The following is a 15,165-nucleotide window of genomic DNA, read 5'->3' on the forward strand; positions in this document are numbered from 1 at the left end:
CAAACCATTAAAAGGCTCATTTTGGAAAGATTGGGGTATAAGGTGGGATTATTTCTAGAATACGCAAAGGTGGAATTATTTTGAGCAGAAGTGCAATAGTTGGGATTATTATTGTCAAATTTTCCTTTTCTTAAAGCATGGCTCATACCTTATAGGTGTTAAGCATGTTCAGTGGTGTATTAATTTCTTCTATTTATGTCTTAGTTTTGTTTTTTTTATTTTATTTTTTTTTTATTATTAGTTTTTTAAAATATTTTTTTAAACATATCATTATATTTTCAACTCAATTAGATTTGAGAACTTATTGAAAGTTATGCTTGTTTTGCGTTTACAAATGACGAGAAATTTGCTAATTACAGCCATTTAAAGTTTGTATTTTGCAAATTGCAGCAATTGAAAAAAATTGCATATTGCAGCCCAAAAGTTCTTATACATTGTAAATTGCAATTCGATTAAACTTTTTTTTATTGATTTATGTGTCGAAAACTATTCGCCTAATGTTTTATGGGCCATTTTAGGCATTAAATGTTCGAAATGAACTCGCAATTAGCAAAAAAATAACGTAAGTGTATCGTTTTGCGTAACAAAAATATATCAAATTGTAGGCAACTATTTTTTGCTGCAAAAACGAGGTACTTACATTATTTTTTTTGTTAATTCTGAGCTCAATTTGGAACCTTAAGGGCTAAACTAACCTCTAAAACCTTAACCGCATATTTTTCGACACGTAAATCGATGAAAAAGTTAAATCGGGCTGCAATTTACAAATTATAGGAACTTTTGGGTTGCAATTTGCAATTTTTTTTTTAAAATGACTGCAATTTGCAAATTACTAACTTTAAATGGCTGTAATTTGCAAATTTTTCATAATCCCACAATTTGCGCATTTGCTCAAAATAATCCCACCTTTGTGTATTCTAGAAATAATCCCACTTTGTACCCCTATCTTCCCAAAATTGGAGAAAAGATTAACCCTTTTTTCTTTATTTCTTGACTTTCTCCCTCATTTTCCCTCCTAAAACCCTTCAATCATCAACTAATCAAATGCGATACACCACCCAGTCTCCATTAGTGTCTGAGCTTTAAACCCTACCCACCCAACATCAAAAGTCGAAGTTTTTTGTGACGAACTATGATTACCAAAAGAGAGGAAGTGATTGTGCAATTGTTCAGGCTCTCCTCTCACGTGGGTTAGACCAAATAAAAGTAAGAGTAGAAAGAATAGCCCGAACTTTTTGTAAGGAAACCCGGTAAAACTTACAACTAAACCAGATATATAGATGGCAACTAGGGTTGATGTTTCCATAATGATATAATTTTAAGACCACAATGGATCTATGATAAAAATCGATCTTTATTCCTAATTCGAAGGGAGGTAGACTACTCAAGACTTTCGCCATTAAAGTAGGTTAAATGTCGAAATTTATGAATGTAGCTGTTGTATGTTAATAAATTGGAGTTAGTTTTGTAGTTTAATTGGTGTTGTGTATGTTGATTAGTAGCTTATGAACCCTAATTGCGACAATTTCCCTTATTTGCATATTTCAAATTAAAATGGTACTTGTTTGTTTGAGATATTTTCATGGGGATGCCTTTAAGAAAAAGTACAATATCTGGGTGTATTTGGGTGGGCAGCCTAAGACATTTGAAGTGGACTGTAATGAATAGTGGACTGTAATGAATTGTGTTGGTTTTATTTGAAGGAGCTAGTTGAAAAATGTGGTAAGTACAGCGACATGTTTAAGGTATATTTGATTAGTGACATTTATGTCACTATTAGTGATAGTGTTTAGGTTCTTTTTCTTCTTTATTTCAGGGAAAATATACTTTAATAATCCCAACTTTGCTCAATTTACTTCAAATAATCACAACTTTCGATTATTCTACAATGATCCCAACTTTCACTTGCATTTTTTCAGCTTCAATCCCAAACCGGTCAACAAAAGTCAATGACCTAATTTTCTAGGTCACTTGACAAGTGTCAAGTCGTAAGTGGTCCAAAAAAATAAAATTAAAAATTAAAGAAAAAATCAATTAAAAAAAAAAAACAAAACTAGCCACCACCAGCCCACAACCACCACCGACGGTGCCCAATTCCATCCACAACAACCCTGAACCACCACCTCCCTTACCCCAGCCACCAAAAACTCCCCAGATACCGTCCTTACACCGCAAAACCGACCCCCTCTACCTCTCCCCACCCCCTAAAGCAGCCATAGCCAAAACTCTTGCATCGAAACCGCCGCCCATTAAACCCAAAACCACAATAACCAATGCCCACATCCCTGAACGTCCCTATCCCCTCCCCCAACCCCCGAAACCACTTGTCACACCAACCATGATCATCGAAATCACCTCCCCTATCCCCGAATTACAAAAACGCAACCCTTTCTCTCTCTTATAATCGCCGGAAATCGAATTAAAAGGAGTGACGAGAGGGTTTCGGTGAGGGGATGGTTTCCGGTAGGTCGAAAAGTGGGTTTGGGTTTCGTGGGTGGTCGAGATTCGTGGTAGATCGGAGTTCGTGGGTGGTTTGGGTTTCGTGGGTTGGTGGGTTTCGTAAATGAAATCGACATTTCGGGGGTGGTCAGGATTCGTGGGTGGTGGGAGTTCGTGGTGGCTGGGTATCGTAGGCGGTGGCTGGGCTGTGGATCTTGCCGATTGGGGAAGTGCGGCCCCAGCGTTGGATGGCTGGTGGTCTTTTTTTTTTTTTTTTTTTTTTTTTTTTTTTTAATTTTATCAATTTAAATTTATTTATTTATTTTTTGAACCAATTAGAAAGCGACACGCGATATATAATTTATTTTTAAAAAATATTAACCCTTTCTTCAGGTAATCGGTAATCCAAATTGAAGAAAGAAAACTTATATGAAAGTTGGGATCATTGCAGAATAATTGAAAGTTGGGATTATTTAAAGTAAATTGAACAAAGATGGGATTATTAAAGTGTATTTTTCCTTTATTTTATCTTATTTTTCCCTTTTATTCTCTTGTTTTCTCGTTAATAAAGTTTCTAGTTTCTTTTGTCAATTTTGATATGTTATAGTTTATTTGGTTTATTTATTAATTTTTAGTTTGTTTGTGTTTTATTTGATTTTGTTAGTTTTAGTTTATTTCTCTTATTTCTATTTTACTTTATTTATTCCTATTTTATTTATTTTATTTTATTTATCTCGGGTTTGTTTTAGTGTAGGTTCAAGTTCAAGGTCCAAGCCTAGCCTTTTAAATTGCTGCTCAAGCCTCACCAAACTCCCCTGCTCCCTATGTTCTCAGCTAACCTCCCTCGAACTCCAACCTTGCTGCCACCATAATCCACCACCACACTATCCCTTAACCATCACCACAACACCCCAATTATCCCCTGATGAATTTCTCCTTCACTCACGCATACAACCTCCACCAATAACTCCCCTGCTTCCTGCCAGCACAACTTCGCATATCACAGCCACCTGTCACGGGTCATCTCCCACACCAAGGATGGGCGTCAAGAGGGTCACTAGGCAGCAAGGCGACAATCGGGGCTAGGGGGCTTGCCTTGGTGCTCAGCTAAGCACTTCCCTTAAAGAGCTTTATATTGAAGGAATTTTGTATTACTAGTGAACACCCTCTTGACAGTAACACAATAATGGGCCATTTGGACGGGCTAATAGGCTCCAAATGGGCTCAAATTTTGAGGTCCACCATATTTTGGGCCTAGGAAGACCATGGAGGTGTCGATTTTCCAAACGAACGTCTCGAAGTATGAGTTTGGGCAGCGGGCAGTCCGGAATACTTGAGGTGCTTCTAGAAAGTTACGGGCTTCTCTAAAGTGTTCTTTTGGTGGAGTATTCTAGAGGGGATGTTTCTAGAATATTCAAGGGTCATATTGTACATAGTAGAAGTGTCTCTTTTATGTATGCACATAAGAGTAGGGTGTTCTAGAATGTTCTAGGGTGTCTTGGACATTCTAGCTATTAGGAAGTGAGTAGAACCTTCTTGTATGTATGTATGTTCCTTTAGAGGTGGGAACGTTCTAGAGAGTAGTGGATTCTAGTAGTCTAGAACCCTCCATTTGAGGAGGTTAGGAATTCTTTAGAAACTTAGGGATAGAGCTTGGATGCCTATAAATAGGCCATCCCATTCATTTGTACATTTCAGCCAACACACTTGTATTTTCTCTCAAGTAATCAAAGCATACTTTGGAAATCTCTTGTGAGAATCATATTTCTCTTACTTAGCCAAATTCGTAGCACACTTAGCCTAGCAAAACAATGGGAATCCTGACTAGGAGGCTAACGAGTGCTGTCGACTAGTGGACCGCGTGCAAGGGGACTTATGCAAATAAGTCAGCACATGACACACCGCGCACCACCAACAACCAGAGCAGCCACCTGACCATAGTTAACACCAACACGCAAAACCACATATCCAACCTTCACCTGCTTCCATCATCACGCAATTAACATGCAGCCAGCACCGTCGCAACTCCTCTCTCTACGCACTCCCTCCTCCGCAATTCCATCCATCACCTTCTGCCACCGTCAACGCGCCTAGAAACAACCAAATTGGCGACCTCAATTCACAAATGACTCCCTTCCTCTACTCCCTCACGCAAATTGAGCCTCGTCAATTCAAAGCCACAACCGCACCAACCTCAATCCGCCAATTCGCACAACAACGTCCATAAAATCAGAGCAAATCGCAAATTGTCGAGGTTCGGGAAAACCGTTTAGGAGTTCGGTCAAAGTGCCAAAAGAGTCAGAAACATAGGAGATTTTCTAATTTGAAGAGGTGTGGTCGAACACACCTTTAGCCGAACGTACCCTTGGTCTGACCGAACCACTTCACGAGCTTCTCACGTGGATGTTAATGAAGATCGAACGGTGGTGTTTGCTTGATGCCGGTTCTCAATGATGATGAGCGATGTTGATTTGATGATGATGGTTGTTAGTTTGATTTTGTGAGGCGTAAAGTATGGGATTATTTCCCATTGAAGCAGCCGAAATACGAAGAAGACGAGGATGGGGGTCTGATGATTTTGGTGGATTTTATTTGTTTTGCCTTTTATTTTCTTTTTCTTTTAACTTCCTTTTTCTTATTTTCATTTTATTTTATTTTTCCTTTTCCTTTGTTTTACATTTATTTAATTATTTTCCTCTTTGTATTTTATTTCTCTTTATTTTATTTATTTTCCTTTATTAGCTTTGTATAGATACCCATTTTTTGGGGTAATTAGAATCAACAATTATTCTATTTTTCTTTTAATTAGTTTTAGGAGAGCTTCTCCCTCTAGTTTTAGGGTTTAAGGAGGATTAACCTCCATAGTTAGGGTTTTAGAGAGAGAATGTGAGAGATCTTCAATGGTGGTATTTGGAGCTTGAAGATTTAACTTCTGACAATTGTTTTGGAGATCTCCTTATTAAATCAATTAGAATTTCTAACTTCCTCTCCTCTATTTTGTGTTAACATAATTAGTGAGTAATTTCCTTATTAATGGGATAATTGTGGTTTAGTTGGATCTTGAGCATGTTCTAGGGTTTGGAGTTGATTTGTTTGTGATTAAAGTCTTTATGCTTGATGTTCTTCAATTTACTTGCAAAATGCATGTTGTCGGTTGATTGAGGGTGAATTATTGCTTGATGATGCCAGAGCGGACCTAGCAAGATTCATTTGTATCGATTGTTATTTGATTGCACCTCCTAATATATGGTTCTAATGTGAAAACACAGAGGCTATGTTAGGAGAAGCCAATTGACCACAAAAGGTGGCTAGATTGGAAATCCTTCGAACGAGCCTTAGGGGATGAGAAGTCTAATTTTCTTCTCACTCCTTTATTTTGGCCACTAGGAGGAGTAGTAGTGGTTGAATTCATCAAAGGATTAGGTGGATTGTGAGCGGTGGCGGCTTGAAGTTGAGATCGAGCCTTGTTTAATTCACCCTTATCCGTCGCATTCATCCAAGCCTTGTAAAAGGAAGATAATGTAATACTCGCGGTAGGATTTTGTATTACCCACCTAGGAAGACTTGACCAATTTTCCATCCAATGAGGAATTCTTTCGGGTTTAAAGATCACATCTTTAGGGGCATCATAATCTTGCGGGGGAATAAATTGTCTCATCCCTTATTGTCTCATTACCCTACAAGGAAAAATAAGTAGTACTTGATAGGCCTAAAAGCCTAATGTAAGGGCAATTGAGACTATTCCCAATCATACTATTTATGTTCCACCAAGGAATCACAAAACGTATGTTAGGAACCTTATGACAGAAAAACGACGTCCATTCCTCTTCGTTCTTATGCTTATAAAGGATTCGACGTCTAGGGAATGTCTTTACTCCATTAGCCTCAAGGTTTTGTGGGTGATCAACAATTCGCAAGCGCTCCATGAGCCAAATCTGAAAAAAGAAGAAAGAAAAAAAATCAGTTTGCGATTTTTTACACAAGCAGGTGGCGCGCGCAACCAAACCAGTTGCGCGCACCCTCCGAGCGCAGCGAAGAAGATTGCGCTGGTTATGCGAGCGCAACTTTGTGACTTGCGCTGATAAACGCCGAAAAAAAAACAAAAAAAAAACACAAAAAAAAAAACGTACGTATAATAGGAGTGGACTTCCTGTGAAACCGTTTTCGTTAGGATCTCCTCTAAGGCGATTCAAGCAAAGAACGGTTTCTGCCTAAACCAAAGGAGCGGGTGAATGACATCCCTCTATTTGCTCTACTATGGATACCATGGAATAATCTCCGTATTCTTTGTCTGTTCTAAGTAAACAATTAACAACAAGACACTAACATAAAGCACGAATTTTAAAGCGTTGTTTAGTCATGTTGTCACGAGGGGCGACAAAATGTTCAATAAGTTGAACCAAGTTCACGCCTTCTTTAGTTTCAATGTTGGTCATATCATTGTCGGACAAGCCAAACAATCTTTGGAATATAGGTTTGGGATCCAACAAGGGAGGCGAATAAGTCACAGGGAGAGTATTTGTAGGGAAACCTAGCAAGGCCTCAAACTCACCGGGAAGGGGGACAATATCGTTCCCTTTAAACAAGAAAAGATGGTGATTAGAGTCCCAATGGTTGACTGCGGCATGAAGAAAATCAAAGTTAACCACAAGTTGCATATAATTCAATAGAGGGTTGAAGTGGTAAATTTTGAAAGCTAGTTTGTCCTCGGTTGAAAGGGAAGTGACCCATTGCTTCAAACGTTGTTAAAAGGTCTTCACCATTGTTCAAAAAAAAAAAAAAAGAGAATGAGAATTTAGAGAGATTAATTCTTTTTAGTTTCTTATATTACTAAGAGAATGAATGCGAGATGATCAAAAGCCTACACGGAACCACGTTTAAATAGACCCAAGATGGGCAAATTTTCGGCAAATTCTGCTTAAAGGAAAGTTCACCAACAGGTGGCGTGCAACTGATTTACATGCGCGCGTCTCCCCTGACGCGGCATGCGAGTTAAGTTTATTTCCGTATTTTGGCTCATATAATGACAGAATCTTCACGAAATCTTAAGACGAATTATACGCTTGCCTTCTAATATTTTGTGTCCCTTTACTTGCCTACTTTCTTATTTTCTTTTTTCTTATTGTTTTCCTACTTTCTTTTTCTTTTTATTTTCTTTATTACTAGATATAAGTCCGTGCGATGCACGGTTCTAGTAAATATTTTTATTAATTTAAGATTTTTCTATATGAAGATCATTCATTAGATATTTGGATAAAATTCCTAATATCATAAGATTATTTTTTTTTTTTTTATATTTTAACACTAAAGTTATCTTTTGTAGGTTTATTTATTTTACGTGGCGCTTGAATTTAAAATTCCAAACCTTATTCTTTAATTTTGCTTAGGTGACAATTTAATTTTTTAATAAAAAATAAATGGCAAATCATTTTATTTATTGGTTAAAATAAGTCCTTTGCAAATGCGTTTTTTTTTTTATATAATTGGTCTCTTTCAAAATGTTATTCTCACCTAAAATATTTTAACTATTAAAAAAATTAAGGGAATCTTATAATTAAATTTCTCTCTGTATATAAGGAAAAACATAGTGATATGAGATTTAATTTTATTCGTTTCGATGAGTAAATTATTAATATCTAATTTTTATAATATTTGATAGGAAGAGATTAAAAATATTTACGATCAAAGATTTACATCCATATATGTAAAAAAGATAATTATTAGTTTTTTAAATAATTTAAATTTTAATTGTTCATTATTCGTTATTTTTACCTAGATGGCAAAATTCTTAAATCTTATTCGTCACTTTTTCTTAGGTGGCGAGTGAATTTTTTAATTCTAAAATAAATTATTAATCTAAAATTTCATTGGTCAAAATAATACCTTTTCTTATGTGGCGCACCGAATGCTCCCGAAAAATGTCTACTTTATTTATATATATTAGATTTTCTTTATTATTATTTTCCTACTTCCTTATTTTCTTTTTTTTTTTAATTTTTTTTTTATTTTCTTATTTTCTCTTTTTTCTTCTTTTTTTTTTCGTTTTCGCCTTCTATTTCGAGTTTGGTTATGTTTTCAAGGGGGGTAAGTTAGGAACCCTTTCCCTCCCTCGAAATTTTTTAAAATTTTTTTCTTTTAATAATAAAAAAAAATAATAATGTACACATGGAAAATAAAAAATAATGATGACATATATACGAATGTATCATATGTACAAAAATACAAATATATATATATATATATATATATATATATATATATATATATATATATATATATATATATATATATATACACATCGGTTTCCTAAAAAATAACCAAATGTGTACAAAAGAAATCAGGGTGCTCGGCGACTACTAGACGGTTGCTGCACATCCTGCAAAATCCAAAACAGAGATTAATACATGAAATGCAATAACTTCGTTGAAAAGAAAAGAAATAAAACTTATCGCGATCATCCGATGATCACGGCATGATAAAGTCACGAGGGCTCTCCGATAAGCAGCTTGGAAAGCACGTAAAGTCCTCACCATGCGCCTGTTCCAAGAATACAAGGATAGTTAGTAAGCAAATGTATATGAAACAAAAAATAAATAGAGATATTTAAGTACATATACACAAAAGACATACCGAATCAACAGTCTCAGGTACAAACGGTATCCCCTCGCCATCCTCTGCTGATGGAAGGGTCTCATGAATCACTAATCCAACATCATCGGTATACGTGATCTCCGTTGTAGGAGGCACCCAACCACCTAACTCGACCCGTTAAAACATATATGACAAAAAACGATAAAAGGGTCAAAGTTCCGAAAAATAAATAGAAATAAGGAAAAGAGAGAGTTAAAGCACTAAGCGGAACAAAATCTGGAAAAGGAGTTAGTCGGGATGCTATAAAAGCCGGATAAGAAGCCTCCGGCAGCACCAGCTGCTCTGCTGGATAACCAAGGATCGCCTGAGCTCGACCCTCAGTAGACAGCAAGTCCGGACGCAGCATCTGGATCGGGGGATCCGCAGGAACCAAAGGCTCCTCGGACGAAAACTGCAAGAGAACACACTCGCCTAAAAACCAAGCGTCTGTCCTTTGGAACATCGAGAATCCCGTATAGAGGGCCCGAAAATGGCAACGAACCATGCCAAACCAGATAGCCTCAGGGACTCTGACGATCAAACTCCAAGGACGGAGATCGATCTATAAAACACAACCACATGAAAAATCACCAGAAAATAAATAAAATCAAAGAATACACATATGGTTGGAATACTGACCGACACACGTGTCGCCGAAAGGATCCTCTTGCGAAAGTCGCCGGCAGAAGTAGCTCGTCTCTTCTTAATCACGACCAATCGATGGCTAATAGGAAAAAGAGCAGCCCTAAGCACCCTGGGGCTAAGAAAGGCAGGTACAAGTATCCCTAAGCCTGAAACCGAGAAAAGATAAGCCTAAAGGAAATAGCGAAAGTAATAATCGAAAGAAGCTTAAAACACGTACCTCAAGGATACGACCATGCCACGTAAGCGAGATCCGAGGCACCTCAGTAGCTGCCGCAAAATCCATCACCCGAGTCGCCTTGCCCATAACTGTAAGCATACGAACATACAACACCTCCTCTTAACACATGTCACCTACTTGCCCCAAATCAATGAGGCAAATAAGTAACCCAATGGCGAAACGCTCTCCTCGGTAACTCAAGATGGTGACGGAAAGAACGTGGGCAATGTATATTCGAGTCAGCTGCTCAGGTGTACACTGCCGGTCAAGCTTGTCAGCCGACAACTCGTCGGCAAAAACCGAGTACGGACAAGACTGCGCGTACACGTGAAGAGCCGACGCAAGAAGGTCCCCCACAAGGTCACGCAGTCTCTCGTCTGACCCCTTGACGAACTCTATAACTACGGGATCTCCTCCAAGGAAAACCCGCAATCATAGAGAAGTTAAAAGGGGTAACCGTCATCTCTCCCCATGGAAAGTGTTGGTGGAATCCCACCAAAACTCCAGCAATCCACGGAGGAAAGCTGACGATGCAGGCTGACTCGATAAATTCTGAAGAGCCGCCAGCTGGGAGTCAATCCCAGAAAGTGCTGCAATCTCCTTTGCCACCTCGGGCAAACCCTCAAAACGGGCTCGCAGGTCACCAGAGCCGTACAAACGCATGCCAGGCTCACTAAATAAAAGAATAAAAAACGGTTATGGTTTAAAAAGGAGAAACAAAGGAAAAGAGAAAGAAACGAAAGCGCGAGAAACTCACAATGTCACGCTACCCTCTGATCGAAACGTGATGGTCTGGGTCCCACTTAAGGACCCTAGGGTCCCAATTGGGAGGAGCCTCCCAAAACACATCCTCCTAGCGACGTCGATCGGTCGCGACGCGTCGCTCTCGAACCTCCTCTCGAGGACAGGTCACCCTCTTCCAAGGGCAAACCACCTTGTCCGGACCACTGAGAACCTCCTCAGCATCGACAAATGGAGGCGAGTCCATGCTATGACAGATAAAGTTTTCTTAATTAGTTTACTTTATTTCCTAAACTAAACTAATATATGTATTCTAGACCCATTTCGACAGCATAACGGCTGCCGATAGGGCAAAACACAAAATGCGAATGCCACCCATACTTGGGGGCTACGATACCTGCAGTTAAACTCAGTAAATGGGGGCTTCTAACACCCACAAAAGCCATCCTATACCAGTTTCAACTAAGTATTTAATAGATTGTATTCCAAAATCTCAAACAATCAACTAATTCTAGACGAATAACAGTAATATAAACATAATTATCGTCTACCAAACAATTTTGAAGTTCGAATATGGAAAAAATAAGCTAAGAATATGTTTCGCGCCATTTTTCAACAATTCAAAATTCACAAAAATGAATTATGAAAGTAATAGTAGTTCAATCACTATAATATACTTCATAATCAGCAATTATAACCAAAACGAGCAAGAAAAAGCAATAAAATCAAGCAAAATTCGAAACAAAAAGCAAGAACGAACTTGAACAAAGAAATGCTCATACACGGTTCAATACTTAACCATTTTTCATGAATTTTGTTGCAAAACACTCCTTAAACATAGTATAACAACATAGAGCAAACAATTTCAAGAAAAATGAACCGAATCGAAAACCCCCAAATTCGAAATTTGGGGTTTAACAATTTGAAAATCGTTCAAATTCAGCCGAAAAAGAACAAATTTTAGCAAAAACCTTACATTGGATTACGGAAAATATGAATTATGGACGAAATTTCCTTCCTTTAGCTTCAAAAAACGCAAAAAACCGAGCTTCCTAGAGAGAGAAAGGGTCGAAAATGGCAAAGGAAGGAGAAAGAAAGAGTGAAGTGAAAATTCGTGTTTGCGATTTTCACTTTACTAACATAAATGTCGCGCGCAACTGAATATGTAGCGCGTGACATACCAGCGCAACTCAGAACGATGCGCGCGCCTGGCCAGCGCAACCCTCTAAGTTGCGCGCGGATACTAGTCACTAAAAAGACCGGGATTTTGATTTTGATCCGTTTGATAAATTTTTAACGGTTTTTTGCTCGTTATTAGATGTAATGGCGCGCAAATTATCAAATTCTTTTTAAATTGTTTTGCATATTGTACTTTGTTTTTTTTGTTAGTTTTTTGCATCATATTGCATGCACACTGTGCTTTGTGCCTTCCCCAAGCATACGTTTTGAACGTTTTTCGTAAGAGTGCCTTAAGACGTTCCGTGGTGGTGCTTTCCGTAAAAGAACCCATAGACGGGTTTGTCATTTTACTGTACTGACGTTACAAATGTCCGGGTTTTTTTTTCTTTTTTCACGTCCGAAGCAAAAAGGAAGGCGTTTTCATGCAGTGTAAAAATGCAGATGGCGTATCGTACGACGCAAAATTGTACGGCGTAGGTGTTGCGTAAAATTTCACTCAGCCCAAGCTTTGCGAGATCTATCTCTCGGGACTAAAAGGTAAAGAAATACTGTAGGCGTTAGCTCACGAGTTGACAGGCACGCCAAACCTTCAAGAACAGGCACTTCTTGAATGGGAGCAAATACGATTGTTAGTGTGCTTAATAACTTACCGAACAGTTAGGGTGTCGAAATCATCCCTTGTATAAAGAAGCGACGAGACGATGTCGCGCCTATGTAGTCACGTGCCCCCAGTCCTGAGACACGTGTACTTATCCTGTGGACAAAACTGATGAGAGAGTTGCTGACTTTCTTCCCTCTCATTGAATTTGGATATATGCCTCCAGTCCTGAGACATGTATTTCAATCTTGTTGACTTCCGGCTCGAATACCGGACCATTTCGGCTCTAATATCGAAAGCCTTTTTTCATCTTTTTGCTTTGTTAAAGTCAGGCTAAAGTTTCAATAACATATCGAGGGACTTTAGACCAACGATGACACGATTGAGAGGAAATCTTCCCCTTTTAATCTTTTAATACCGATCTCTTCTCATGACTTGACATCACCCAGAACACCTTTACTTGTAAAAGCATTCTACAAATGCAAAGGATCAATCTAGATTCTTTAGCGCGTTAAAAATAGGAAAAAATTTTTCTAGCCTTAATAGCTACTTGTTTCAAACACTTACCAAACCAAGGATTGTTTCGACATCCTTAAACATTACTGAAAGATTCTCTATCCTTAGAGAACTTCGCAGAATGAGTCACAGATTTATTTCCTTGACTACTTTGATCATCGTCTAGTCTAGACTCGATCAAAGTGGGGGCTAACTATAGACATCTACTTTTGGCCTCCTGTCCCAACAGGAAGTGCAATGACGATAAATAAAACCATCTTCGTGTTGGATCAAAGTGAAGAATACTTATGGATAACTGGTCAAGCCACAAAACACAAAAGACTAGCCCAAATTCAAGAAAAAGCCAATACAAAGGTCCAATTAACTAAACCCGATCATAATTAGGCTTAAGCCTGTGCTTAAAACCTAATAATGACGGATTTAGGAGCGCCTAGGTTAAATCTTAGTGCTTCCGCTAAAAAAGCCGCTCGCATCTCAAAGAGTCGCGCTGGGCAGCCGCACGCAACTAATTTAGTTGCGCGCGACACCCAAGGCAACCCCCATAGTTGCGCTGCGGAAGATTCAGAATTATACAAAAGATATAAAATCGAATCTTACCATAAATCCACGCGCAAGACGATTAGTTGCGCTGCCCATAGCAGCGCAACTCAATTACTTGCGCTGGGATGCTACGCACAACTCATCCTGTTGCACGCGACACTTGCTGCGGCAGAATGCTTGAAACCCTAAACCTAATCATTCCCTATAAATACGAGTTTAAACCGAGGCGTAAACAGACAGAAATTAACCTAAAACTCTGGCGAAATACTTGTGAACTTGTGCAACCTAGCCCCTCTTGTCCTAAACACTCACCTTTCGATACTTTGTTACTACGGTGGAGGTTCCCCAACAAGGAGTCCATAAGTGTTCTAAACGGAGATCTAGCAAAGAGAAGTGATAAGTTCCCGAGCACTTAGTTAAATCACATTTATTTTCTTGTTAAAAAGGACTTTGATTAATTAATTAGTGTTGTTTGATCACCTTTAAAATAATTAATTAATTAATTCCACATAGTATCTTGCGTTAAATAAAGATTAGAATTGAATTAATTATTTTTGGTTGATCACTTAAGCCAAGGCGAATCTTGTTTATTTTCTTGTCCTTTTCACGAATTTGATTAAATAAGAATAACGACGTTACGATGTTATTCCTACGTGAATTAATAATTGTAAATAATATCAACTAACATAGTTTTAGGTATCGCGTTTCATATATTGTTAGGTGATTAAATTGTAAAAAAGGAAAAGCTAGTAGAGGCCGCACTAGGGCTAGGATAATGATTCCGCTCTAAAAGGAACGTTATTTTAGTAACCTCGCTCCCGAACTCATTTCTGGTTTATAGACCAATTTGGGCATGGGTAAACTTATGATTTGTGATAATTATTCCATGAACTCCACATGGAAGAAAGGCATGAACGAGGTTTATGAGTTTTTCCTAAAACTCATTGGCGACTCCTACTTGTTTCTTACAAAAAAGCGTAATGATAGAATCAATTCTAATTCAAGGTCCCCAAAACAGTCAGGAATTCAAATCCTACTACACTCTAACAAGTGTAAAGTCCTAGGCTTTAAAGTGGCCAAGGGCATTTAAGGAGAGTACCCCTTACGATGGGAACACCCTCCTTACACATTGTTACTTGTTGTATCGTTGTAAAATGCATGGGCCATTCACAAATAGTGAGTGGATTAATGGAATGTATATTCTCTCATAGGTTTTATAAAAATGGCAACTAGTGGGGTCCGATTAGGATAGAAAATACGAAATGCGATTTGTGATGTATTTTTGTAAATCTAAATACGGTCAGCGTATCGTTGAGTATTTTTGTACCTTAATGTTTAGATAAGTCCTAATTGTAGATACTAGTCGTTGCATAATTTTTGTCAAGTCCTTAAGACGGAGTTTCTTGGAAGACAAAGCCATGAAGTTGCAAAGAAGACCTTTTGAAGACTTGAAGAATTCAAGGGGTCATGCTAGTTGCTAATATGCATCAAAATGCTTATGCTTCACATATTTATGATAATTTATATATGAATTATATGTTAAATGCATGTTTAGGATTTCAAATGTTGGGATGATTAATTAAGTTCACTTAAATCAACCAACATAGAAACCCTAGGACCCTAAATATTGAGTAAAATTGCCATTCCAAAATAACACTTA

Source organism: Chenopodium album, chromosome 6, assembly GCF_948465745.1.
Source record: "Chenopodium album chromosome 6, dcCheAlbu1.1, whole genome shotgun sequence".
Lineage (NCBI taxonomy): Eukaryota > Viridiplantae > Streptophyta > Magnoliopsida > Caryophyllales > Amaranthaceae > Chenopodium > Chenopodium album.